At 41.5% G+C, this 25,788-nt stretch overlaps 1 long non-coding RNA gene across 1 annotated transcript; it reads right to left on the minus strand.

The window, feature by feature from the left end:
• Nucleotides 1–7,926: 7,926 nt before the first annotated feature.
• LOC124175862 lies at nucleotides 7,927–25,088 on the minus strand. Its single transcript, XR_006869256.1, has 3 exons — nucleotides 25,075–25,088; nucleotides 14,566–14,571; nucleotides 7,927–8,065 (listed from the first exon to the last, which is right to left on the minus strand). It is a non-coding gene; the product is annotated as an uncharacterized LOC124175862 (long non-coding RNA).
• Nucleotides 25,089–25,788: the final 700 nt, after the last annotated feature.

Here is a 25,788-nt window from a genome sequence, read left to right on the forward strand (position 1 = left end):
GCTGCGCCAGTAACTCTGATATTTAAAAAAGAAGAAAACAAAAAATCGCGATTGTGTATAGACTTCAGAGACTTAAACAAAATAGTAGTGCCTCAAGCACAACCGTTCCCACTCATCGAGGACTTGATGGTAAAAACGCGGAATTGTAAATTTTTCTCAACGTTGGATATAAACCCCGCATTCTGGTCGATCCCTCTAGGGATAAGGACAAAAAAAAGACCGCTTTCGTGACACAAGAGGGACACTTCCAGTGGACGTGCTTGCCTTTTGGGCTAAAAACGTCACCGGCTATCTTTCAACGGATACTGAGTAACATTTTGAGAAAATACAACCTCGCGGAATTCGCTGTTAATTACATAGACGATATACTGATATTCTCAAAGTCCTTTGCCGATCACACAAACCATCTAACGCAATCATTAGAAGCAATAGAAAAAGAAGGTTTTAGATTAAAGTTTACAAAATGCACATTCGCATCAGATTCAGTAAAATATCTCGGCCACATAATACAAAACAACTCAGTACGGCCGGTGAAGGATAACCTCATTTCGATACGAGGATTTCCAGTCCCAAAAACTCAAAAAAACATCAGGCAATTTCTAGGAAAAATCAACTTTTATAATGAATATATACCAAAGAGCGCAATAATCTTGGCCCCATTACATAATCTTCTGAAAAAAAATCAAAAATTTATTTGGACAGAGGCATGCCAAAAATCATTCGAAAAAATAAAAGAACTTCTATGCTCACAGCCGATTTTAGAAATATTCGATCAAAACTTGCCAATCAACATTTATACAGACGCGTCCTTGGAAGGCGTTGGGGCTATTCTAAAGCAAAAGCAACCGGATGGAAAAGAAAAACCGGTGGCATATTTCTCAAAAAAACTGAACGAAACTCAAAAAAAACGAAAAGCTATATATTTGGAATGCCTGGCAATCAAAGAAGCAGTGAAATACTGGCAGTACTGGCTCATCGGAAGAACCTTCACGGTATACTCAGATCATAAACCGCTAGAGAATATGAACGTTAAAGCAAGAACTGATAAAGAATTAGGAGATTTAACGTATTACTTGTCCCAATACGATTTCAAAATCAAATATGCCCCAGGAAAAGAGAACGTGGAAGCAGATTGTCTGAGCAGGAACCCAGTACTAGAACCAGATGAAAATAAAGAAGAACAACTGAAAATTGTAAGCATAATAAAACTAGAGGATATTCGAGAAGACCAAAAAAACAATGAAAAAGTACAAAAGACTAAAAGGAAATTAATCGAGAAACACAACGTATACTTCAAAAAAGTCAACAAGAAAGAACAAATAGTTCTATCGGAGGAATTCAGCATCAAACTTATAAAAGACATACACCGAAACCTATGCCACATAGGTATGAATCAATTGAAGAAAAAGATAGGCTCAGCATACACAACAAAGAATCTGACGAAAAACATAAAAGAAGTTTGCAAAGGCTGCGAGGTATGCATAAAAAATAAATCAAGAGGACAACACAAATTCGGCATTATGTCTCACTTGGGCCCGGCTGAAAAACCGTTCGACATAGTCTCAATAGACACGATCGGGGGATTCGGAGGATCCAGGTCCACAAAAAGACATTTGCACCTACTAGTGGACCATTTCACTAGATACGCATACATCTCAACGTCAAGAACACAAAGCGCTAAGGACGTCGTGAAACTGATCAATAATATACCGGAATCGAACGAAATCGGATTACTCCTCACGGACCAATACCCGGGAATAAATTCGAAGGAATTCAAAGAATGTCTGAAAGAAAAATCAATCCCGGTAATTTTCACCGCAGTGAACTCACCATTTTCGAACGGCTTAAACGAAAGGCTGAATCAAACACTGGTGAACAAAATCAGATGCAAAATGAACGAACAAAGAGAAAAAAAAGCTTGGACTATGGTAGCGCGGGAATGCACGAATAAATATAACGACACGGAACATTCAGTCACGGGCTTCGCACCAAAATATTTATTAGATGGCACGGATGTCACGATTCTATCGGAGGAATTAAAATTGGAAAAACCGGAAAGAGACTGGCTTGAAGACAGGAAAATAGCACTCAAAAATTCCATAAAATCACACGACGATAACAAAAAAATATTTGATAAAAATCGGAAAAACTATGAATTCAATGTGGGAGATATGGTGTATGTGGAAAACGGAAACAAACTAAACAGAAGAAAATTGGAAGAACTAAATTGCGGACCATTCGCAATCGTAGGGAAAATTTCGAATTCGATATACAGAATTGACACAGGCCACAAAAAAACAGAATCAAATCTTTTCCACATCACGAAACTTATCCCGGCGCCTACGAAACACAACGAGGAAGTACAAATACAAAGTAACGAAGAGGAAAGTCAAATTCGAGGGCACTCCGTTACTGGATGACCAACGAAAATTCGGTCGTCGAATTTTCTCTCGGGGTGGGGAGATGTAAAGAAAATATATTTCTTTGAAAGGCGCATGCGCCATGTCGGTAAACCCGGGGTCGCTATAGACGGTAGAGATAAGAGAGAAGAGGCAGGTGTCAAAGAGGCTCAAAATAAAAGACCTCCATAGTGAAACGTCAAGGAGAAATCGGCAAATTAAACAAAGAACATAAATGTCGTTTCTTTGTTTTCAGGTGAGAGTTTATATAATAAGATGCACAGATCCCTGAGGGAAAAAAAGGATAAAATAAAAATCTTTGTTTTCAGAGCAACGCCACGTCTTGTTAATTTACAAAAACCTAACCTCCAAAATAAATCACATTATATACATATGATTTTCTCTTTCCCAATGGATGGTAAAATATTGAGAATGTTTTATGCTTTTATAAGTTTTGCGCTTGCTCATTATTCGGTGTACTATAGCCAATAAGCGAATTTTAGTATAAAAAATAAATTGGAACTCTGTTTTATATATATGTCGGCGCAAGAAGCCGGCAGCCTCACCGCTTGACGCTCGTAACTGTCGTACCGCTTTTGTTTTGATTTAGACCACACGAGTATTGTTATTAAGTTCCGATCTTCGTAATGTAGCAGGGGTGGGTAAGGTACCTAACTCGAATCCTAAAGTTTACCTTGGGGAAGTCGAGAGACGAGAGAGCAGTGATAGTCAGAGGCTCGAGCGTGAAGGACCGAGAGCGTCTCGAAATCCCCACACACCTACCTGCTGCTACATTAGTGTTAGTTTTTGAAGAAGAATAAGAGAAGAGAGAAAAATCAGAAATTATGAGTGACTCTCCCGATCACCTCTATCCCCCATTTATAACTCCGACATCAGAAGTGGGATCCCCACAGCCACCTCTAATCGGACGCAACCAGGTAGAGAGAAATGAAGAGAGAGACGAACAACATTGGAAGGCACTTTTGGAAATGCAAAACCGTAATATGCTAGAATTAATAAGAACTTAGAGGACTCCCGCACCGCCACCACATTCCAAGATTATACTACCCGAATTCAACCCAGATTCGGAGGGTGCTGACGCTCGAGCTTGGTGTATAACGGCTGACTTGTGTATGGAGGAACAACCATTACAAGGCAGCGCACTCGTTATGGCGATGAGTCGGGCATTAAAAGGATCCGCGGGCCCTGGATTTCGCAAATAAGTTATCCCGGTATAACCTGGTCACAATTAAGAGAAATTTTTCTCGCACGTTATGATACGGTGGAAACGCCGACCGCTACGCTCGTCCGTATCAGTAAGAGCCGCCCAAAAAAAGGGGAGTGTTTAGCAGCTTATGCGGGTAGGATTATGACGACGCTCATGTCGCGTTGGCAGTCGATGCCTGTTGAGGAAATCGCATTACCCAATCGTAATGGCTCATTGTATGAAAATCGAGCCACAATTACAACGGGTAGCTTTCACTAGTAAGTTGGGAACGCGTCAGAAGATGCAACAGGAGCTCATGGCATTTGCATATAGAAAACGGAGGGATGCCGACGTACCTGAAAAAATTCCGGTAAATGGGCCTACCGAAGCTAAGCGACCTAGGATGAATACACCCCTGAAGAGCTTCGCGTGTGGGAAGATTGGACACAGGGTCAGGGAGTGTCGCAACAAAAAAAAATCAAAGCCAACATCTAGGGAGGTCGCAGGAAGTCAACGACACGAAGGGATACACGCCAAAGAGGAAGTCTACGGTCACTTGCATCAAATGCGGCGAAGTTGGGCACATCGCCCCGCGCTGTACTAATCTCAGCGCAAGTGGTAGCTCATGCCAGACGCTACGTCGTGTCGAAACATGCCATATCAAACCCGTATCTGCCCAGCTGACACAATCCGGTGAGTCGTTTCCATTTTTTTTTGATTCCGATGCTGAGTGCCTTCTAATCGCGGAAACGGTATCAAATAATTTCTCATGGAGGGGAAAGCAAGCTCTGGTAACCTTACTAGGAATCGGCAAAACGAATATAAACAGTACGTATCAATTGACGTCTGAGGTTGTTATCGACGGGTATGCGGTCGAGCTGACATTCCACGTACTACCAGATTTCTATTTATCCAGTAATATTTTGATTGGTCGGGACTTGCTTGTATTGGGTTTTGTAGTCGAAATGTCATCCGATACATTTCTTCTAAAACGAAAAAAATTGCTAATACTTGCCAAGTAGTTTCAAACATTGTGGGCTTACAGCACGTCGATACCGATATCTTGAACAAAGAAAAACTCGAACTTCTGGATATTTTGAAAAAATTCCACCAATCATTTATAGGGGGTACACCTACAGCTACGGTGACTACGGGCGAATTGAGAATTCGACTGATAGACCCTAATCGTACTGTACAGAGGTGACCTTACCGGCTTGCTCCTGACGAGTGACAAGTCGTCCGCGACAAGGTTAAAGAACTTTTGACAGCGGCCATCATCAGACCGAGTTGTTCGCCTTTCGCTAGCCCGGTACTTTTGGTCAGCAAGAAAGACGGGTCGAACCGGTTATGCGTTGACTATCGCGAACTGAATAGTAATACGGTACCTGATAGATACCCACTGCTACTTACAGCCGATCAAATACAGAGGTTAACAGGTGCGAACTATTTTACAACCCTAGACATGGCCTCCGGATTTCATCAAATCCCTATACACCAAGATTCCGTAGAGCGCACATCTTTCGTTACCCCGGATGGCCAATTCGAATACTTGTTTATGCCATTCGGATTACGAAATGCGCCGTCGGTTTTCCAATGCGCGATGAACAAGGCCCTCGGTGACATTATAGCTAATACTTTCGCGATCTGCTATTTAGATGATATTATCATCCCTTCAAGAACAGTATCCGAAGGTATGCAGCGATTACGCACAGTTTCAGAAGCACTCACTAAGGCTGGATTCCTTCTCAAGTTATCGAAATGTTCGTTTCTGAAAATGAAAGTTAAATATCTCGGTTATGTAGTGGCCTCGGGGGAAATAAGGCCAAACCCCGGCAAAATCACGGCCCTTACTCAGTTACCACCACCTGAAACGGTTATTCGACTAAGACAGTTTATCGGTCTTGCCTCCTATTTTCTTCAATTCATACCGCGTTTTTCGCAATTGACCAGCACACTTTATCGGCTAACGTCAGGTGAAGGCAAAGTCGAGTGGAAGCCACGATACAAAGAAATCCGACAAAAAATAATCTCACACTTGACTAAAGCTCCGGTACTAATGATATTCGATCCAAACTTTCCTATTGAGTTGCACACGGACGCGAGTTCGGATGGTTATGGTGCGATTCTAATGCAAGAAGTTGAAGGCAAACCTCGCGTTGTCGCGTATTATAGTAAAAGAACGACGAGCGCAGAATCTCATTATCACTCTTATGAACTGGAAACTCTGGCTGTAGTAAACGGCATCAAACATTTTCGTTACTTCCTACACGGAAGAGAGTTTACCGTGGTCACCAATCGTAATTCTGTTAAAGCGTCACGTAAGAAGATGGATTTAACTCCACGTGCACACAGATGGTGGGCATTCGTCCAAACATTCGCTTTTGATGTCATTCATCGCGAAGGTAAGCGTATGTCACACGTCGATTTTTTCTCGTGCAACCCCTTACCAGTACAAACAGTTTTTGATAAAATACCACAAAAACAGATTAATTTTAACGAAATCTCTCACAATTGGCTCTTAGCTGAACAACAGCGTGATGATAGTATCTGTGACCTCATCTCTAAACTAGAAAATGAAGAACTCGATCCAAACACGGCTAAGACTTACGAAATTAGAGAGGGCGTGCTTTACCGTAAAGTCCAGCGAAATGGTCGCAGCAAATTTTTACCAATAGTACCTAGAGCATTACAATGGTCAGTGATAAATCATGTCCACGAGTCCCTCATGCATTTGGGTTGGCAAAAGTCTCTGGACAAAGTTTTTCAACATTACTGGTTCCCGAATATGAGTAAATACGCCCGAAAATTTGTCGAAAATTGTATCACTTGTAGAGTATCCAAATCTTACTCGGGCAAGGTACAAGCAGAACTTCACCCAATTCCGAAAGCCGCCATTGCGTGGCACACCGTACACATAGATGCGACGGGAAAACTAAGTGGGAAAAACAACGTCAAATAATACGCTTTTCTGGTCATCGATGCTTTCACAAAATTCGCTCTTCTTCATACCGTGCGTATCGATGCTGCTAGTGCTATCAAAGCCCTTAAATCCGCGGTTGCACTGTTCGGCGCCCCGGCTCGGGTGATTGTGGATCAGGACAGATGTTTCGCGAGTAAAGATTTTAAGGATTTCTGCAACTCTCATAACATAGCCCTTCACCTGATAGCAGCGGGCACTTGTCGCGCCAACGGGCAAGTCGAACGCTTTATGAGCACCATAAATGACATGCTTACATGCATCGAGACTAGCAAAGAGAGAACTTGGCAGCAAGCGTTAGATGACGTGCAACTAGCCCTAAATTGTTAAACATCTCGCGTTACTAAAGCTAGTCCTTTAGAACTGATGATAGGTAGAGTTGCCAGACCGCTTGGGTTAATGACTCTGAGTGACGATACTGAGGAAGTTCGCTTTTCTGAAATTAGAGAGCAGGCAGCGAGGTTTATCGAATGGAATGCTCAAAAAGAAAAAGAGAGATTTGATAATACCAAGGCGAAAGTTTCAAGGTTTGCTGTTGGCGATTTTGTGCTACTCGAAAATCATGAACGAAATCAAACAAAGCTATACCCAAAATTCAAAGGGCCCTTCAAAATCACCGATGTGTTAGCCGGTGACAGATATTGTTTAAAAACCTTAGACAGTAACAGAACCTACAAGTACGCGCATCAGCGCTTGCGACTTATGCCCGACTGCGACGTTCCTAATGAGCTTAATCCATGTTTAGAAGAAAAAAGTGTGGAAACAGAGTCAGAAAGTGCCGATATCGACGGAAGTAATCAAGCTAAAATACACAAATAGTTGATACCCATTCGCTTTGCTTATTAGTCACAAGTCATAAAAACCGTACCCCACTAATGTGGACGGAGACGGCGTGATGCAACGGCGAGCGATGGGAGACATGGTCATATGGTTGATCGAATCGGATGGGCGATTGGTAGCTACATAGATAGCGAGTTGTATATTGATCACATGGTCGATCGAATCGCAGGGGCGATTGTTAGCTACAGGGATGGCGAAGTATGCCTAGAAAAAAAAAATGTGTTTATTTTGGTAGCAGCCCCAAGTTTTGCATTGGTTGTGCGAACCACTCCAGTTTGCGAACGGGGCAGTCCGTTAGAATTACTTTTACGTTCGTTATGGTCAGGAAGACCGAGCAGTTGGACTAATCCTACAAGTTTCCGGATGGAAAATGAGTTGAACTGATACCACACGAGGTCGTGTGACAGTCAGGACGGCCGTGTCGGCGCAAGAAGCTGGCAGCCTCACCGCTTGACGCTCGTAACTGTCGTACCGCTTTTGTTTTGATTTAGACCACACGAGGATTGTTATTAAGTTCCGATCTTCGTAATGTAGCAGGGGTGGGTAAGGTACCTAACTCGAATCCTAAAGTTTACCTTGGGGAAGTCGAGAGACGAGAGAGCAGTGATAGTCAGAGGCTCGAGCGTGAAGGACCGAGAGCGTCTCGAAATCACCACACACCTACCCGCTGCTACATTAGTGTTAGTTTTTGAAGAAGAATAAAAGGAGAAAGAAAAATCAGAAATTATGAGTGACTCTCCCGATCACCTCTATCCTCCATTAATAACTCCGACATATATATTGTAAAATCTCGTAAAGAATAATACAACAAACTAACTAACTAACTACCCACAGCACCACCCGCAAGAGCTCCAGTAGCGCTGAGACCGACCAGAATTGGAATGAGAAACGGCAGGAAGCCGCCAATTTTATCAGGCACAGGTATAACGCAAGGCATACGAGCATTTTTCCCAATCCCACACGCAGCCGCACGAGCACCCGCCAACGCCGACTCAACGGCTTTATAACCCGGTCGCATGGTGACCTTTGCTGCTGTGATGATGGATTTAAGATTCTCCGTTCTCTTCCGATGTTTATTCTTCCCACCTGTTCTAGATTTCTTCTTCGCAGCCACTCCAAGTTTCGACAGCTTCGCAGCTGAGTCCATTCCGAGTTTAGATTTAGCTTTCATGGTGTTGGTAACTCCCCAGGCTACCGCCTTTTCGCCCACACTAGCATCCTTGGTCAAGACGCGATTCCACGCCTTCTCAGCGAGCGCTTTGTCGGCAAGATTTCTCGCTGCAATATCGCGATTCTTTGCATATGCAATGTCGTGGTCTTTGCACGCAGCATCCAGCGGATTGATCCCTTAATCGCCACGAGCCAACCTCTTGGCTGATTTCGTTCCAGGTCCGCAGTACTGATACCCTGGTTCGTGCAATTCAAGTGGTGAATGATTGATGATTTGATTTTACAAACCACCAACGCGTTTCTTCCGTGTGCACGTCCTCATAGTCGGGAAACAACTAACGTGACTTCTGTAAAAAGGGGGAATTCATATACTGTCATTTGACTTCACTTTGTCATGCTCACGAAGCATGATGAGATTTCAAGATCAGCCCAATAAACTATCTATCGTGAATTTCGATAAAATTGTACGACGCGGAAAGGGGAAGATGGAAAAACGACATGGAAAATTGCTATCAAATACCGCGATAGCAATTTTTTGCGGGCCATTGAATTGTGGTGAAACTAACGCTTTTCTCTCACTCATCACGCACGGCAATGGATTGCGATTCGAAAATGTCTACGTCTATTTGAAATCTCTCATCCAGTCAAAGTATTAATTTTTGCGAAAGTTACTAGAACCCGTGCAGGAAGTGGGTTATTTCCCGTTTCGTGAGAACGACAATGTTGTCAAACCTGAAGATGCTAGCCCCAACTCTGTTATGATTTTCGACGATGTGGCCTGTGAAAAGCAAGATAATATCAGAGCATACTTCAGCATGGGCAGGCATCGCGATATCGATAGCTTTTATCTAAGTCAAACGTATGCGCGCATTCCAAAACACCTAGTGCGTGACAATGCGAACTTCTTGGTGCTATTTCGACAGGATGATATGAATCTGAAACACATCTACAGCGATCATGTGAACACAGACATGACGTATCAGCAATTTAAAGACTTGTGCTCGGCATGCTGGAATGATGACAAATACAGTGTTACCGTAATTGACAAGGATAGCGAAATCCATGGTGGACGATATAGGAAGGGGTTTGACTGCTTTGTAAGTATGAACTAACATAAACCTGCACAGTTTTCCTGCAACAATCAAGCTGGCAACATGGAGAGTGCCAAGATGCGTAAGCATGGCGATACATTGAGTGAAATATCGAAAGCATACAATGTCATACGTTGGAAGCACAAGATGCTCAAGTTGAACAACGACACGACCGAACAAGTTGTGGGAGAGGTATTCAAACTTTTGATAACGCCGTTGCAAGAATTCGCGGATACTTCAAAGCTGCAGCAGCAGCAGCAGCAGCATATTGAACAAGAAATTAAAACGGAACTACCGGATGTTACAATGAAAGCAGAAGAAAAAGAAAAAGATGGCGAGAATACCGGGAATGATGATGATGATGATGAGGAGGATGAGGATATGGATGATGGGAATTTCATGGATGCAAATGATAAAACACTGTAGTTTGGTGAAATTTCTACTACAAGTACGCCGGTGAAGAAAACAACGGATTCCATGGCGCGATATTTTAAAATGTTCAGCACAAGCAAAAAGAGGGATTTGGATACCACATACGGTGTTCGAAAGTTGACAAACGGTATGATGATTGGTGATACGCCGATGAATTTCATTGATAATCTGGTTAATGTGCGAGATGAAAGTTATGAGAGAACACGAGGATTACTTGAATTATTATTCAAAAAATTGCCCGATGCATTGGTTGTAAATGACGCGGACAAGAATAATTACATAAAAATTGTAACGACGACAAACGCGCATCGAAACGTTTCCAAGCCGATTTAAGCCTTGGAGATGATTGAAAAAGCGCAAAGTATAGAAATTTCATTGCGAAACACGTGGGCTCTCCGAAAAAATCGGGTAAAGGCTTACCCGACTATAAGATTGCGCAAGAGGATGGCCAAGATGTTTATTACGTCTACTAGGATCAACCGATTGATATTGTAGATCGTCTCCGGCTGCTTATGGCGTCACAGGCTGCAGGCAATACCAGCCATTCCAACGAAATAGTCTCCATTATTGAGGAGTTGCGCGAGGCTGAAATCGTTTATTAGCGGCGGATGAACATAGAATCATCATTTGTTCAGTGACCGTCCAGTGATGAGTATAGACATATCTAAACGACACTCGGAGCGTGGTGGGGGTAAGAAATTGATTCAAGGGCCTTCGTGTGTTGGATTCAAAACCATTGCCCATAACCAATACGATATAGACAGCAAACGATTGTGTAATATCGCCGATCCGCAGATGAAAAACGATGCCGCTTCTATGAGAGTACTTAACCAAAGTGTACAGCGAGCGAATGATGGGCTCCAGAACGATATCAAGGGGGCGATTCATATCATTGAGGTAAAGATTGGAAATAATGCCGAAGAAATTCGTGAGGTTATAAGATCCATGCTTGAAAGCATCGAAAGTTCAAGGAGCGATTTGAATTTGTTTATTTGGAAAACCGTTGAAGGCATGGCATGGTCGATAATTAAACTAAATGAAAAAGTCCCAGCCATTTCAACGAAATAGTCGCCATCGTTGAAGAGTTGCGCGAGGCTGAATTCGTTTCTTAGCGGCGTGTAAACATAGAATCATCATTTGTTTAGTGACCGTCCAGTGATGAGCATAGACATATTCGGGCGACACTCGGAGCGTGGTGGAAGTAAAACACTTATTCGAGGGCCTCCGGGTGTTGGATTCAAAACCACCAACGACAATCAGTATGATTTGGACGATAAACGATTGTGTAACATAGCTGATCCGCAGCACTCCACCGATGCTGTTTCCTTAAAAGTTCTCAATACTGCTTCACAGTCTATGGCTGTGGATATTGTGAATACTTTTCAATTAAATTTTGAAAGCTTTGCGCATAATGACAACGAGGAGTTGAAACAGCTACGCATAAATAACAAAATCGTAGAAATCACGTTGAGTCGCATCAAACATATTGGGGATCAAGCAACACTGTTGCTGGAACAAGCCCGCGGGGACTTAGTATCGATTGAGGAACCAGAGTGGTTGAGCACCAATTCGAAAAATCGAAAGGTGAAGAGTGTGGAACAATGAAGGCTGTAATAGCTGCCGAACTCCACTGACAGGCTCGACGCAACTATCCGCGTCGATTCGTAGATGTACGCGGACTGGATGAGACCTGGCAAGGTGATCTCGTCGATGTGACCGCATACAGCTCGTGCAATAAAGGATACGAATACCTACTAACAATCATCGATATATTTTCCAAGTAGGCGTGGGCAGTACCGATAAAGTCCAAGAGTAGAAAAGATGTTACTGCTGCCATGAAATCTGTACTGACCCAGAGCCGTATACCTACAAATCTACACGTTAATTAGGAAAAAGAATTTTACAACAGCGAATTCAAAGCCCTCGTGGAGCAACACAATATCAACTGTAACGTGGCGTTTCAGAGTCACCCGTCACAAGGGCACACAACCGTTATTATTTCTAGTTTACGCGTCCTCAGCAGGGTACTCCAACCGAACTCGATACAAAATAGGCAATAACTACTTTTAACTAATTCTTTTTTGTAAATTCTTTATTTCGCGCTTCGGCACAAGCTAATAAGGTACTTGGACGACAACGATCCCGACCAACGAGGGACCACTAGCTACCGTTTCCAGCTCTCGACGACTTCGTCTACCGACGGTCTAATTAGACTATACTGGCTACCTTGGTGCACCTTTATATACACCTGGGGTAGCATCCACCCGAACCTTCCGTATCGCCTCGACTGCCGGTAAACAGGGAGATGAAAATCCTCCCAGCGGCCGAGGGCACCGTTTCTCGAAGAGGAACCAGCCGCCCGCTTTATCGGATGCCGTAAGGATGGCGTGAAGGGCAGACCGTAGCCTGCCATCTTCCGACTTACCGGCCTGGTGCCGGACCGACCCCAAACCACTACGTCCAGGTTGATAAAGCCACCGTTCCGAGGATCGACGCTGCCTTCCTATCGGCAAGGACTGATTGTGTGGGTCGTGGTCCACGGTTTGGCCAACCGTCTGACTGCACGACCTCAGGTACAGGCAGCTAGCTACTGTCTGTGCAAAAAACCGGTGGAGGTGAACAATGAGGCGTCACTCTCCACCCGGTAACTTTGGCCGAGAGGCACCCTGTGTATGCCTCTGTCAAAGAAGTCCTCGATGATAGGCAGCCTGGACCGTGAACCGAAGCAGCTGCAAAATCGTACGAGTTAGTGTCAACGACGAAATCGCGAGCAGCACATTACGCCACATCTAGCGGTAATTTTGGAAAACGTATGACCACGCAGTAACCAATATTTGCCACAGGGGGATGGCCTATTTGCGGTGGGGTCAACCAACCAATCAAAGAAGAAGAATCACCTCACGACAACCGCGAGATCGGCGAGCCGAACTACGACCTCCTTCTATTCTACGCTTGACCTGCTGAGCGACAGCTTTGTTTTCCGCATCCTTCCGATTAGTCTCTCGATTTAAGCTACCGATCCTTCTTCCTCTCATCCTACCGTCATTGTATCTACCGTTTTTCCATACCCTCTATCGTTGCACTATCGTTAACTTCTTCCTGTAAATTCAAGTCCTTTCCTTCCTTTCTACTTTCGTTTTATTATTCTAAGTTTGATTTAAATTAGAGTCAGTTTGTGTGCCTGAAGTCACCAGCCAAGGTAAGGCTTCTGCCTTTGTATTGTATCGTTACGAAGTTGCTCATAATTTCTATTCTTTCTTATGGTATTTATCGACTTTGTGTGAATCATGGTCTACGGCTTAAAGTTGCAGTAAGCCGCCGTGTGGCTGCATGATTTCGGTCATTACTATTATATTTATTGTTTCTTGGTTGCATCGTGTGATGCCAGTTTTGTGTGAATCATGGTCCACGGCTTGAAGTTGCAGTGAGCCGCCGTGTGGCTGCATGATTTTGGTCACTAATATTATATTTATTGTTTCTTGGTTGCATCGTGTGATGCCAGATTTGTGTGAATCATGGTCCACGGCCTGGAGTTGCAGTAAGCCACCGTGTGACTGCATGATTTCAGTAATTTATTATTTTCATATCTGAGCGACCTTGTAACTGCCGAATAATTATTTCTTCTGTATTTATGATTTTTCTGATTATTCGTGAATCTCTATTAGCCTGCTTCTGTACTTTCTATCGTATTTTGAGCCCTATTGGCTTTATATTTCATTTCATACTCTTTTGTAATAGTAGTGTGCTTCATATTTTATTTCTGTTATTGCTTATTGAATTTTTATTTATTTTTGTGCCTAATGTATCATATATCGAGTTCCTTGGAGTACAACCGAGCGTAGAATCAGCCCCTAGATATTACCACACCTTTTCTTTATTGCTATTGGCAATTTAATATTATTTTTGCCTGTTATTCTTTTCTCTGTATTTTGTTAAATTAAGTTCTGCGAATTATTCTTTTGTACTGCGGTGTATTTAGTGTATTTCTTTATTTTGTAAACTCTCCGAAATTCTCACTCTCTCATAATTTTGTATTTTGTATTCTCTCAAAAGTTATGTTTAGGAATTCATTATTTAATTTCTCAAGTCCGCAATAATTATAAATTATCGAATCTACCGTTTATGAATAATTCTACCGAAAGCTATCTAGTCGATCGTTTGCCGACTTTGTAAATTGTTAATGAATGTCAATCTCTCGTACTGGTTATAATTCATGGTAAATTCGTCGTATTATCTACCGAACTATCGTTACGTTGTTTTCTACCGATCGCAGTAAAGTTCTCTCGTTTCTAATTGACAGAATAATAATTTTCGTCGCGTCATTTGCAACTTGGGTAAGATCACGTCGCCCAGTGACGTGTAGTTTTAAGTAAATTCTTGCATTATATCGCATCTCCCGACCTACGTTCATTTTTCTCTGTTAACTACCGTCTCTCGTTTTAAAGCTACCGTTTACTGCTATTCTACCGAAATTATTGTGAACAACGATTGTGTATTTTATTAACTACCGCTGTCGATACCATTTTATTTGCCTGTCTCAACCATGTAAACTTCTCGACAATATGTGATCGATTGACCTGTTCATTTTACTTTTGACTTGAGTTTATTCTTTATTTTGTTATTTTCTTTAATTCTGTAATTACTGTTAGCTGCCTTGAATACCGCCACTCTACCGGGATGTACGCGTACGTACCTGAGCCTAGCCAGCCATACAACGGGTTCTCTATTTATCTTTTTGGTACGGTTTTGTGTTTTTTTTATTGATTTGTATTATTGTTTGAAAATCGACGCTAACGCGTCTGGCGCCCAACATAATTGATTTTGTTATAGTTTGATATTGTGAATAAGTAGAGAATCGCGCCAAAGTGTCAACGGTAAGTCCTCATCCGAGAGTAACAGAATTTAGCGTTACACAACATGTATTCGACATTTCGCAACTTGAAGACGTCGATATACGATCGTTTTAATCGAAAATTGAAAAATAAAATGTGGAAGCGGTTCACTCTACAAGAATCGTACGAGTGGAATAATATTTTGGATGATTCAATGAAGTCCTACAACAACACCAGACATCGCACGATTCGAATGAAACCGGTGGATGTTAGCACGCAGAATGAAAAACAGCTGTATCGTAACGTGTACAAGCCTCAGCAAATCAAACCAAGTGATCGGGCTCGGAAATTTAGTGTAGGCGATCTAGTTCGAATCAGTAAGTACAAGAATGAATTAGAGAGAGGCTATACGCCGAATTGGACGACTGAAATATTCACCGTGACTGAGGTGAAAAATACCAATCCACCGACGTAAAAACTTACCGATTATTAAGATCATCCCATCGACGGGGGCTTTTACGAGGAGGAGCTCGGCACAGTAAAATACACCGACGGCTGTCTTGTGGAGAAAGTATTACGCAAACGGGAGAATCGGATCTATGTGAAGTGGTTGGGTTTTGATAGTTCGCATAATAGCTGGATAAATAAAACAGAAATGTAACATAATTTGTATGTAGTATCTCCTTTGCATGCACATGTGCCATTCTCGGTACTATGAAAATAATAATAATAATAATAATAATCTGCAATTTTTTCATACGATTATTACATATTTTATTTTTTGGAAAACTTTTTTTCATTTTCAGAAAACTTATTTTCATTTTCTGAAAACTTTTTTTCGTTTTCTGAAAACTTTTCACGAGGTAAACGAATTAAAATAAATAATTCCTCAATATATTAATAATAAATAAATAAATAAATAAATAAATAAATAAATGTCAAGTATATGAATTCACATTTTCAAATGCAGTCAATATCGTTCCCGCATAACGGCGGATCGGCCGAGACGTCGAACGTGAATATTCACAATAAGTCTACGTCTACAGTTTTGTCCTATAGCTATTGGGGGGCTGGGGCAAACCCGCAAGGTAGGGTGTCGGTCTGTCGAGGTATCAATTGCGGCTTGTCATCCTGCCAACTGAGAGCCTATTTTTGTTGTACGATCGTGCTTACTTCATGTTTCTTACTTCGTATCAAACACTGGGGGAGGGTCAACTCTTGATAAGTCATCAGACAGCGCTTATAATCATTAAGGGAGCTTTCCAGTGTGAAATTTTCAAAAAATCGATTTTTTTTTTTTTTTTTGCTTTATCGAATAGTATACACTCTTCCGAATATTCCTTGAAATTTTCATGCCGAAATTCAGATTATTTCGGTTACTGTACAGCATTTTTTGGAAGAAGGCAACGGAGCGCCACAGCTGCCGCGTCGGCCGTCTGCCCGTGCGACTGCTATTTCTATTGTCTCGTTCCTACCTGCACGTACATGAACTTGGCTCGCCAATTGTCGAAAATGTGAATTCGGACTATTGCATAATTTGCCGTTAATTAGCCGTAAATTAGTCGCGCGACTTATTTTTTTGTCGTACTCGATTTTCAAAAAAAAAGCGGTGTACGGGCGCGAACACTCAAAACAATAACGAGAGCTTCAATCACTGTGTGTGGCAACTAGCCCCAAAGCACGTATTCTGCGGCAAGCAGATAGTAGAAATCGCTACGCAGTGTGCTGTGTGCACCTTCAATGAAGGTTACGACCCAATATTAAAAATTTTGGAGACGATGGGATGCACGATAGGGCCGAGCGCCGCAGATTTCGCCGCTAAGTACAAGAATGCGCGCATCACCCAAGCAAACCGCCGGGCGTCCCTGGATAGCAAAGAGGCGAGGACAGCTCGTCGGACTGAACAATCCATTGAGCACGATCTTTTCGAAGAAGCAGAAGGGATATTGTACGGACCTGGCATCGCTGATTGACCGTAAGTAAACGATTTACCTAAAATTTCCTCACTTGAAACTTTGAACGCGTTTTTCTCGAAACAGCATTTTTCAAAACGGTGTCCAACTTGGAGGGCAGAGTTTTAAAGCTATCGAGTTGAATTTTTTACACAATATTCTTAACGTCATTGTTTATCGTGCTATGGAAGCTTTTTTTTTTTTTTTGACATCTTCCTATTTGTTTGTAAAAAAAACTGCCAAAAAAAATGCTAAAATCGATACTTTTTGTTCAAACCGGCGCCATTTTTGCAAAAAAAAAAAAAAAGAAAAAAGCCTCCATAGCACGAAAGCCAATTATATACCGATCAATAATCTTTTTGTGTTTTTTGTTTCAGATCAAAATTGTGACCCCCAACGTGGACACCACATCCAAGTGTATTTTCTGCAACAATTGTTTCATCATTTTTATAGATATTAATTGATAAATAAATCGATCTTTAAAAAATTGTTTAGTATTCTTCAATACCCAATTAATATACAAAAAAAAAACCAGACCGATTAGATTATTTTTTCTTAAAAAAAAAAAATCGCGTAAAACAGCGATTTTTCGGGCTGTCACACTGGAAAGCTCCCTTAAACGTGATGCTATTCATCGAAGAATTTTTTATACCTTTGGCACGCTTACTCACTTTTTCCCCGTCCCCGGCCATCGTAGTGAAAGTGTACAGCTTTGCTCGCAGTCCCACAAACTCTGTCATAATTTTACCATTATTTTTATCCTCCATTAGCCCTAGTCGTTTCTTGTTTTAAAGCGAAATGCCATACACATTGTAGGGCGGATAGTCGGAGGTATCAAACATTGTATCCACATCACGTTTGACGATATCGTAGATGTTCGATACGTGAAACTGATAAATAAGGCTGTCCGTGTCGGTGTTCAACAATTTGACCTCGTTGTTCGAAAAGTTGGATTTCTTATAATTATAGTGGAAATCGTAAATAATGATTTTTGACAGATCTAGAATCGATGCACCGACGTCAATAGGTTGAGCGAAGCGAACTTAGACACGATTCATTTCAATGATGACCATATCAGCGCCAAATACGGTGCAGCTGTGAAAGTGTGCCCGGGCAATAAGCGCTCTCGCACCACCTCTACCCTCCTATTTTGTGAACAATTTCACATCTTTATGATTTCGCACATTCTCCATAGTCTTGCCGAACACCGCGTTATCCATGAGTTTGTGGAAGTTTTTCTCAAATTCATTCCTGGACCGTTTGCGCATGTCCGTGTTGAGCGTGATGTAACGCTCGAGCCATGGAGATTGTGCAAACTTTAAAACTCTGTGCACTTCCGTTACTTTCCATCCTGAACTCAAACACTGCTTCAAATCTCTATAGTGCAATATGTACTATGTTTTGGGGTGGAGGGTGGTCGCGAGTTTGGCGTTTTTACTACCTGGAGGAGTAAAATGCTCAGGAAAAAGAGGCAAGTCTTTGTGATCCTCGTGGAGTTCTACAGGATAGTCCAAATCTACCTCCAGAAAGTAAAAGATCGGCGAATCGTCCAGAGGGTTTCTTATATCGATGTACTGATACTCCACTCGAACGAACCGATTGGTAAATGTACGCTCTAGCTGCTCCGTACAGGTTATTCACGTCAAAATACGTGAGATACGATTCTGCTTTGTTTGAATCAAAATCTGTTCCCATGAATCTATTATCGGCTCGAGCGGGTCGATTCGAACATTGCGCTACGCCGCCTCGAATGATTTTTTCAATAAATAACACCATTTCAGGGTTGTCTGTAAGTTGCAGAGTTACATTAGTATGCTTGAGCATCGCGTCAAAAGCAAGTCCTGGTGCAGTGTAGTAGTGCAAGGGATCTAAATCATATGATTTGACGCAGCTAGCGCGGAAATTTTTGAGAATATCGGCAAGCAAAAGAACATCGGTCTTTAAATATAAATCTGAATAGCCGCCCAATGACACTGAATGAAATTCCCCCCAAATATTTTTAGCGTGCTCGTAATCGGTGTCTGAAATATTTGCATTGCAGAGGTGCGAGTAGAAATGCTTCTTCGCAGGTAATTGCGGGTTATCAAGTTTTCCCCAACAATCGACGTATTCGTAGGGAGAAACGCCTTTGCGGGTCATCAAACTAAACTCAGTGGGATTATTATAAAATTTACTTGTTATGGGCTTGTCTGCATCATTCAAATATTTGGAAAGTTTATCGATGCTGCTAGCCATAAAACGAAACGAATCGATGAATCTCAAGTGCATCATCGTCCCATCAACGCGTTTCGTTAGGGATATATATTTTTCCTTATTCATGGGTAGAAGGGTAATTTCACAGGGAAAAGTTGACGCGGGGGATTTTATTAAAAGTGAGAATCGTAACCGAACAAATTGTGGAAAACTATTGGAATTGTGTGCGTCTCTCTGAATTTCAAATTACACCGATTATGAGCAGGACCACGATATTTACCCGTAAAGTGAGAGTGGTCGTAACACTTTTTCTCCGCAGGGGTAAACGGCTTTTCGCAAATGTAGCAATTCTTTGCGCGCATGTGGCGATCGTGTTGCACTTGGGTTAGAGACTCCATCGGAATTATGTTTTTGACGCGTGACTCTACTTTAATCGAGAAATTTTTGAGCTGCTGCATGAACCAATGTATGCGATCAACGCCACGTTTACTGTGGAACTCCGATAAAGTCTCATCGTACGCTCAATGCACATAGTACGCTACACAGTGCGGGATATGCTTTTGAAATTCACGTCTTTTACGGGTTGAAAAATGATTTTGGAATTCGTCAATCGGTATAGACTTTAATATGAATTCGAGATCGGCGTAAACGACAAACGGGACGGTACCCTTGTTCTGAAAATTTGAAAATACTAAATATTCAGACTCAGGAAATTCCATGCGTACTTTACTTAGCATAATTCAATCTTGCCAATGATTGTCGTAGGGATGTTTTACCCTTAAGAGACACTAACATCTGTCGCATAAAAACAGTTGACCATCATGATTAGACAATTGTTTGCTCATTAATCGCAAAGGATCTTTAATCCAAGCAAAGTGGAATCTTGGTGTTAACTCGCAAGCCATATCATTTTCTGGGTTACTCTCAACCATCAGAAGATGAATCGTGTCAAAGTTCGCGGTACTCAAATGATCGCTCAGATAAATTGGCACGATGACGCTTTTCTTTGATTTTGCATGATCCGAAAAAGTTTGAGATTCTATCCCATATACATTGATTCGCAAATTATTCAATCTCTCAAGCTTTTCCACATCATGTAGAGTAGCAGGGAATTTGATACCTGTACAGTCCAACTTGGAGATAAAGCACCAATAATGGAGAGTCCTACCGGTGTCGGTGTTAACCGGGTGGCGGGCTGCAGTGATGGACCAGAGAAGAAATCTTTCATCTTTATTCTTCACGTTGACCACCGCTTTCTTTCGCTGAATGTCCTTGGGCAGCTTAACGAATGTCGAAAGCCCCGCAGCGAGAGGCTGGTACCGGTTGATATTTACGGCAGTATTGAGGATCTCGATCATGCTCCACCCAGAATCCCGTTGTTTAAAATCCTCAACCTTCACAAGTAGATCGGCCCTTGCGCGTGTAAACCAACCTTTGATATCGCTCGAGGGGAGGATCCCTATGTTGGCAGTGTTGAAGCTTTCAACTTCTTCCGCAATCCCCTTGTGCTTCATTTTTTCAAATTTGTACGATAATGTGAGGTCAACCTTCACATTACCCTCCAGGCGCAGTAACAGCCTCAATCGCTCAACGATGATCCGTTGCGCGTTGCCGAAAAAGGCATCCAAATTCTTGTGCCCGATATTTGTGACGACTCCCGTTCGGATCCGGGTGGCGAAAGCACTTTCGACTTCGTCCCACTGCACGCTCGCAGGACTGCCGATGTCAGCACTCATCACCACGGCGCGCTGCTGCTGCTGCCGCTGCTGCTGTCACTGCCTCAGCTGTTGCCGAATCTTTGCTATCCAGGATTGTACAAGCGTGATTGTATGCTGAATTTGCAGTTTCGTACCTATGCTCGTTCTCGGTCGCTTGGAAGCATCACGCAGCAATTGGAGATTTGTCATTCCAACGTCAATCCAATGCTGAAAGATGTCGTCATTTTACTGCTGGGGATGCAGCTCGCCCAACAAATCGTGCGCGTTCTCCTTCGTTTTGACGATATATGAGTATGTTTCAGCGGCCATGACTTTAAGGCTGATATTTGCAGAAGTTTGATGAACTTTTGACTTGCACGTATTGTGTACGACTGATGAGTCTGCATCGGATGCGTTGAGTTAATATATGTAGATAGTCCGTAAGAATTTGGGGGAGTGGTGGTGAAAGGTCCAAGCTTGGTACCCCCACTCGCCATCCGGTCGATTAGCACAAAAGAATGTATTTGAAGTATGACGAAGATATTGTTTTTGCCTTGAGAGTAAACACTGCTGCAGTCGTTGAACGTTTTCCTGCGCACAATCATACGTCGGGATGTATCTTATTCCTCGTTGATTTGATGAGACTGGATCCAATCGGCTTCGCGTTCATCGTCATCTTGTTCGATGTCCGAAAAGATTGCGATCACCGCATTTTCCCATTCTTGAAAAATCAGGATTAACGTTTTGTCCTGAAAATGTATTCTGTGTAGTTTGTGCGGTTGCACACGAGCTCTCCAGACACATTCTACGAGCCGTCGAAGATCTTGTAGCGAAAACTCTGAAGTCGCGTTCCTGAATCCGATAATTATTTCTTCGCCGGTAAATTGGTTATCATCTATCATTATGATTTTAATGATTTCGTCTCACAATAATAGTAGTCTCACTGATGTCCAAGTTTCACGTGCTGACCCATTTTATACAGACGGTGAAAGTTTACGGGTAATGGTGAAAAATCAAAATGGTATGTGGAAAATATTATTTTTTCGCCCTGGGGGTAAACTATTAGCGTTAAAGTTCACGGATCGTCATCAACATTCCCGGCCGATCTAATTGTGGTAAACATCCCCAGCCTATCTAATTGCGGTGTCGCCATCCGGTCAATTAACACAAAAGAATGTATTTGACGTACGTGTAAAATATTATTTTTCGCTCTGGGAGTAAACTATTAGCGTGAAAGTTTACGGATCGTCATCAACATTCCCCGGCCTATCTAATTGCGGTGAACATCCCCAGCCTATCTAATTGCAGTGTCACCATCCGGTCAATTAACACAAAAGAATGTATTCGAAGTATGTGGAAAATATTAATTTTCGCCCTGGGGGGTAAACTGTTAGCGTCGAAGTTTACGGGTAGCGGCGAAAAATCAAAATGGTATGTCGAATGTAAAATTTTCGCCCTGGGGGTAAACTATGAGCGTGAAATATATTATAGAGTCTTGGTGATCGGTCAATTAAGAAAACGTCTTTAACCTTGTTGACAGAGCTATCAAACTAGCTAGTACAGAGTTCCAGGAAAAAAACCTGGCGCTCATATACAACGTACTAAAATCGAATGATTACCCTCATGGCCTATTACAACAACAAATTAATAAGAGACGTACCTACATCAACAACATACTTGACCATAATATTGACTCTGCTCCCGCTGAAGATAGCAATAGACCTGCTACTACATATATCGCCATTCCATATGTAGCCGGCCTCTTTGAGTCTCTTAATCGTTTATTCGCCAAATATAATGTAAAGTTTGTTGAAAAAAATTGAAAAGATCTACAACTAGTTTTTGATACTGGCAAAGACAAGATCCCCATAGGCAAACGATCTAATGTCGTGTATAAAATACCATGCAATGACTGCAATCAAGTCTACATAGGTCAAACGGGTCGACATCTCAATACTAGAATTAGGGAACACCAACGCAACATACATGAGATTGAAGAACGGCACACAGCTCTAACGAAACATAGTATCGATAAACAACACACTCTTAATTACGACAACACAAACATCCTTTGCAAAGAAAACAATTATTATAGAAGACTGTTATTAGAAATGTGCAACATTGTAGGTCATACCAATTCTGTTAATCTTAGACAAGATGTTGAACATTTAAGCAAAATTTACAAACCTCTAATCTCCGCCCACACAACAAATATTGTTTAACCTTAACTACATACAAAAAATTATTTTGTCCCCATTTATAGTCCTTTCTACATAACTTTTCTTACAAAATATTTATTGTTTTTCTGTATAATTGTTTATAATATGTTCACCTTCACTCTGGATTACATTGTTCTCTCCCATCAGTCGTTATTCACCGGTTGACTCATTTGGTTCAACCAACAATATTTCGTTAGACATGTAGAACTTAATTATAAAGAGCCTACCTCCACTTCATTGACACCTGTGAATTAATTTCATTGCTAAAACGACCTTCTTCAATAACCTTTTAACACAATGACATACTGACTGTGAAGAAACATAGTTCTTCAATCTTTTTAATTAATGACTACCAACTTTTAATCCCACATATAAAATAACTTGAAGATTGACATAGTCTACCGTCACTCAAAAGAACACTGTTTCCACCAATTGTAATTGTGAATTCGACTACATCTTAGTCCACTTACTTAACTCAAAAGGTAAATAACACTAAAAAACATCCTTATCTCAATTAATCATAAGGTTCTTACTATCAACAATATCTAATAGCTCTAAGAGTATTACATCGACAATATTTATGTCTGATTACTTCTAGTACCATTATTTATATTATAAAATTCTTTTTGTTATTTTTGACAGTTTTTAAATAAATCGTTCTGAGGAGGGCCCATATCCGGTTCGAAACGTTAACTAAAAATACGTTTTCTTAATTGACCGATCACCAAGACTCTATAATATATTACATACGAGGTCGAGAATTCTTATTCATCAGTATGAGCGTGAAAGTTTACGGATAGTCATCAACATTCCCGGCCTATCTAATTGCGATGTCGCCATCCGGTGGATTAACACAAAAAAGTGTATTGGATGTATGTGGAAAATATTATTCTTTGCCCGGGGGGCAAACTATGAGCGTGAAAGTTTACGGGTGACGGTGAAAAATTCAAAATGTCCACTCATCCGGCCAAGAAATGAATCACAATATCAAACTGTTCGACGATAAAAAGTCAAAATGGCTGCTCATTCGACTAAGCAAAAATCAAAATGGCTACTCATCCGGCTGAGCAAAAATCAAAATGGCTGCTCATCCGGCTAAGAAAAAATCAAAATGGCCACTATTAGAATAGCTGCTCGTCAGACGGCAAAATCGGTAAATTATACTGGTGACGTCATAGCGAAAATCACATTATCAAACTGTCCAACGATAAAAATCGAAATGGCTGCTCATCCGGCTGAGCAAAAATCAAAATGGCGATTATACTGGTGACGTCATTGGAAAAAGCTTGCTATAGTAGGGGTAACATACCGGCTGCCCGGGCGGGTGGTGGGAGGGAGCCGGTACGCCGCCATTTTTTTCGGTTTAGAACTGTCATACCTTTACTACTACTGCTCTTAAAATTATGTGCGGTAGCTCATTGAATTCGGAATGACGCCTAGAAAAATGTGCCAAAAGAGTGTATTAGCACATCAAAAAAAGTAAAAGCTATAAACAATTGAAGATGAAAAAATAAGACATTTTGTTTTTCGCCGATATTTCATAAACTATTCATATTTAAGAACTTTCAAGCAAAGATTCTTAAAGAGGAGAAAATTTCCAATAAAAAACTCCCGGAACTCTATCTCCATTATTTATAATTTCAATTGAACACTGAATCTGGGTCTCCGCGCTTTATTTTTAGGTTGCGCGCGCGGCGTCAAAAGCAAGTACGACACATTGATTGATTTCTTCAAGGTATGGAATATGTTCTTAAAACTTAAAAAAAATTATGATGTATTTTGAACACTTCAAAAACTTGATCCCCGTTGGCAATTTCACTTAAAGTTGATTTTTCAACAAGTTAAACGGTTGTTAACGAACAAAGTTTTCTCGAACTTCCGTCTTCAATGTGAGTGAACAAAGAAGTTCAAATAAATGTCGTAAAGATATTTCGCGTCATGAAGCCTTTCTTATACGTATACATACTCAACAAGATCACGCCATAAAAGTTGAAAAAATATTCATACTTTGTTTATGTTAATTTTTGAACTCCAACAAAAACTGAAAAATCCAAGTAATCGGTACGGGATAGAGTGTGTAGACTCCGATGAGCGGTAATCGGAGCTTACTCCACGCCCAGCCAAGGTGTTATTTGGCTATTATAGGGTCCGTTAACGTCGACTATGCACTCGCGTGCTACTACTCCCAATGCGGGAAGTTAATGGAGTAGAAAGGCATCGGTTTTGAGGGAAGGAAAACAATTTAAAGTACACGATTGTTTATTATCATCCAGTAGTTGTTGGTGTATGCGGTCGACGCAAAGGAGTCGGTCGAGGGAAAGGGTATGGTTTTGCTATAGAAGGATATGTGTTTTGCTTGGGTGCTAGGATGGATCTGAAGAGTTTAGCGGGATGTGAGAGGCAAGCTAGACGCGAGTTAGAGAAGAATCTGCTGATTCACCGATGATAAGGACAAACTACATAGCGTAAGGTAACTAGCAGTGTGGGCAAGAAATATAAAGTCTGGAGGACGTAACAGGCTCCCCCTTGGGGAAGAACATCCAGTCAGGGTACGGAATAGGATGTTTGGAAGGTAGTGGGATGCTATGAAACGTATTGACTCACTCACAGAATATTACGAAGAAAAATCTCAAAATCTAGCACCTAGATATTGGTGCGCATTTAAGTGGCATTGAATAAAATCGTTCCGGAATGACATCTTATAAATGTAGTGGGATATTGTTAAATAGATATTGTGGATATTATGAACGAAACTTATACAACATGCTGATGATTATAT

The sequence above is a fragment of the Neodiprion fabricii genome, chromosome 2, assembly GCF_021155785.1.
Source record: "Neodiprion fabricii isolate iyNeoFabr1 chromosome 2, iyNeoFabr1.1, whole genome shotgun sequence".
In the NCBI taxonomy this organism is placed as follows: domain Eukaryota; kingdom Metazoa; phylum Arthropoda; class Insecta; order Hymenoptera; family Diprionidae; genus Neodiprion; species Neodiprion fabricii.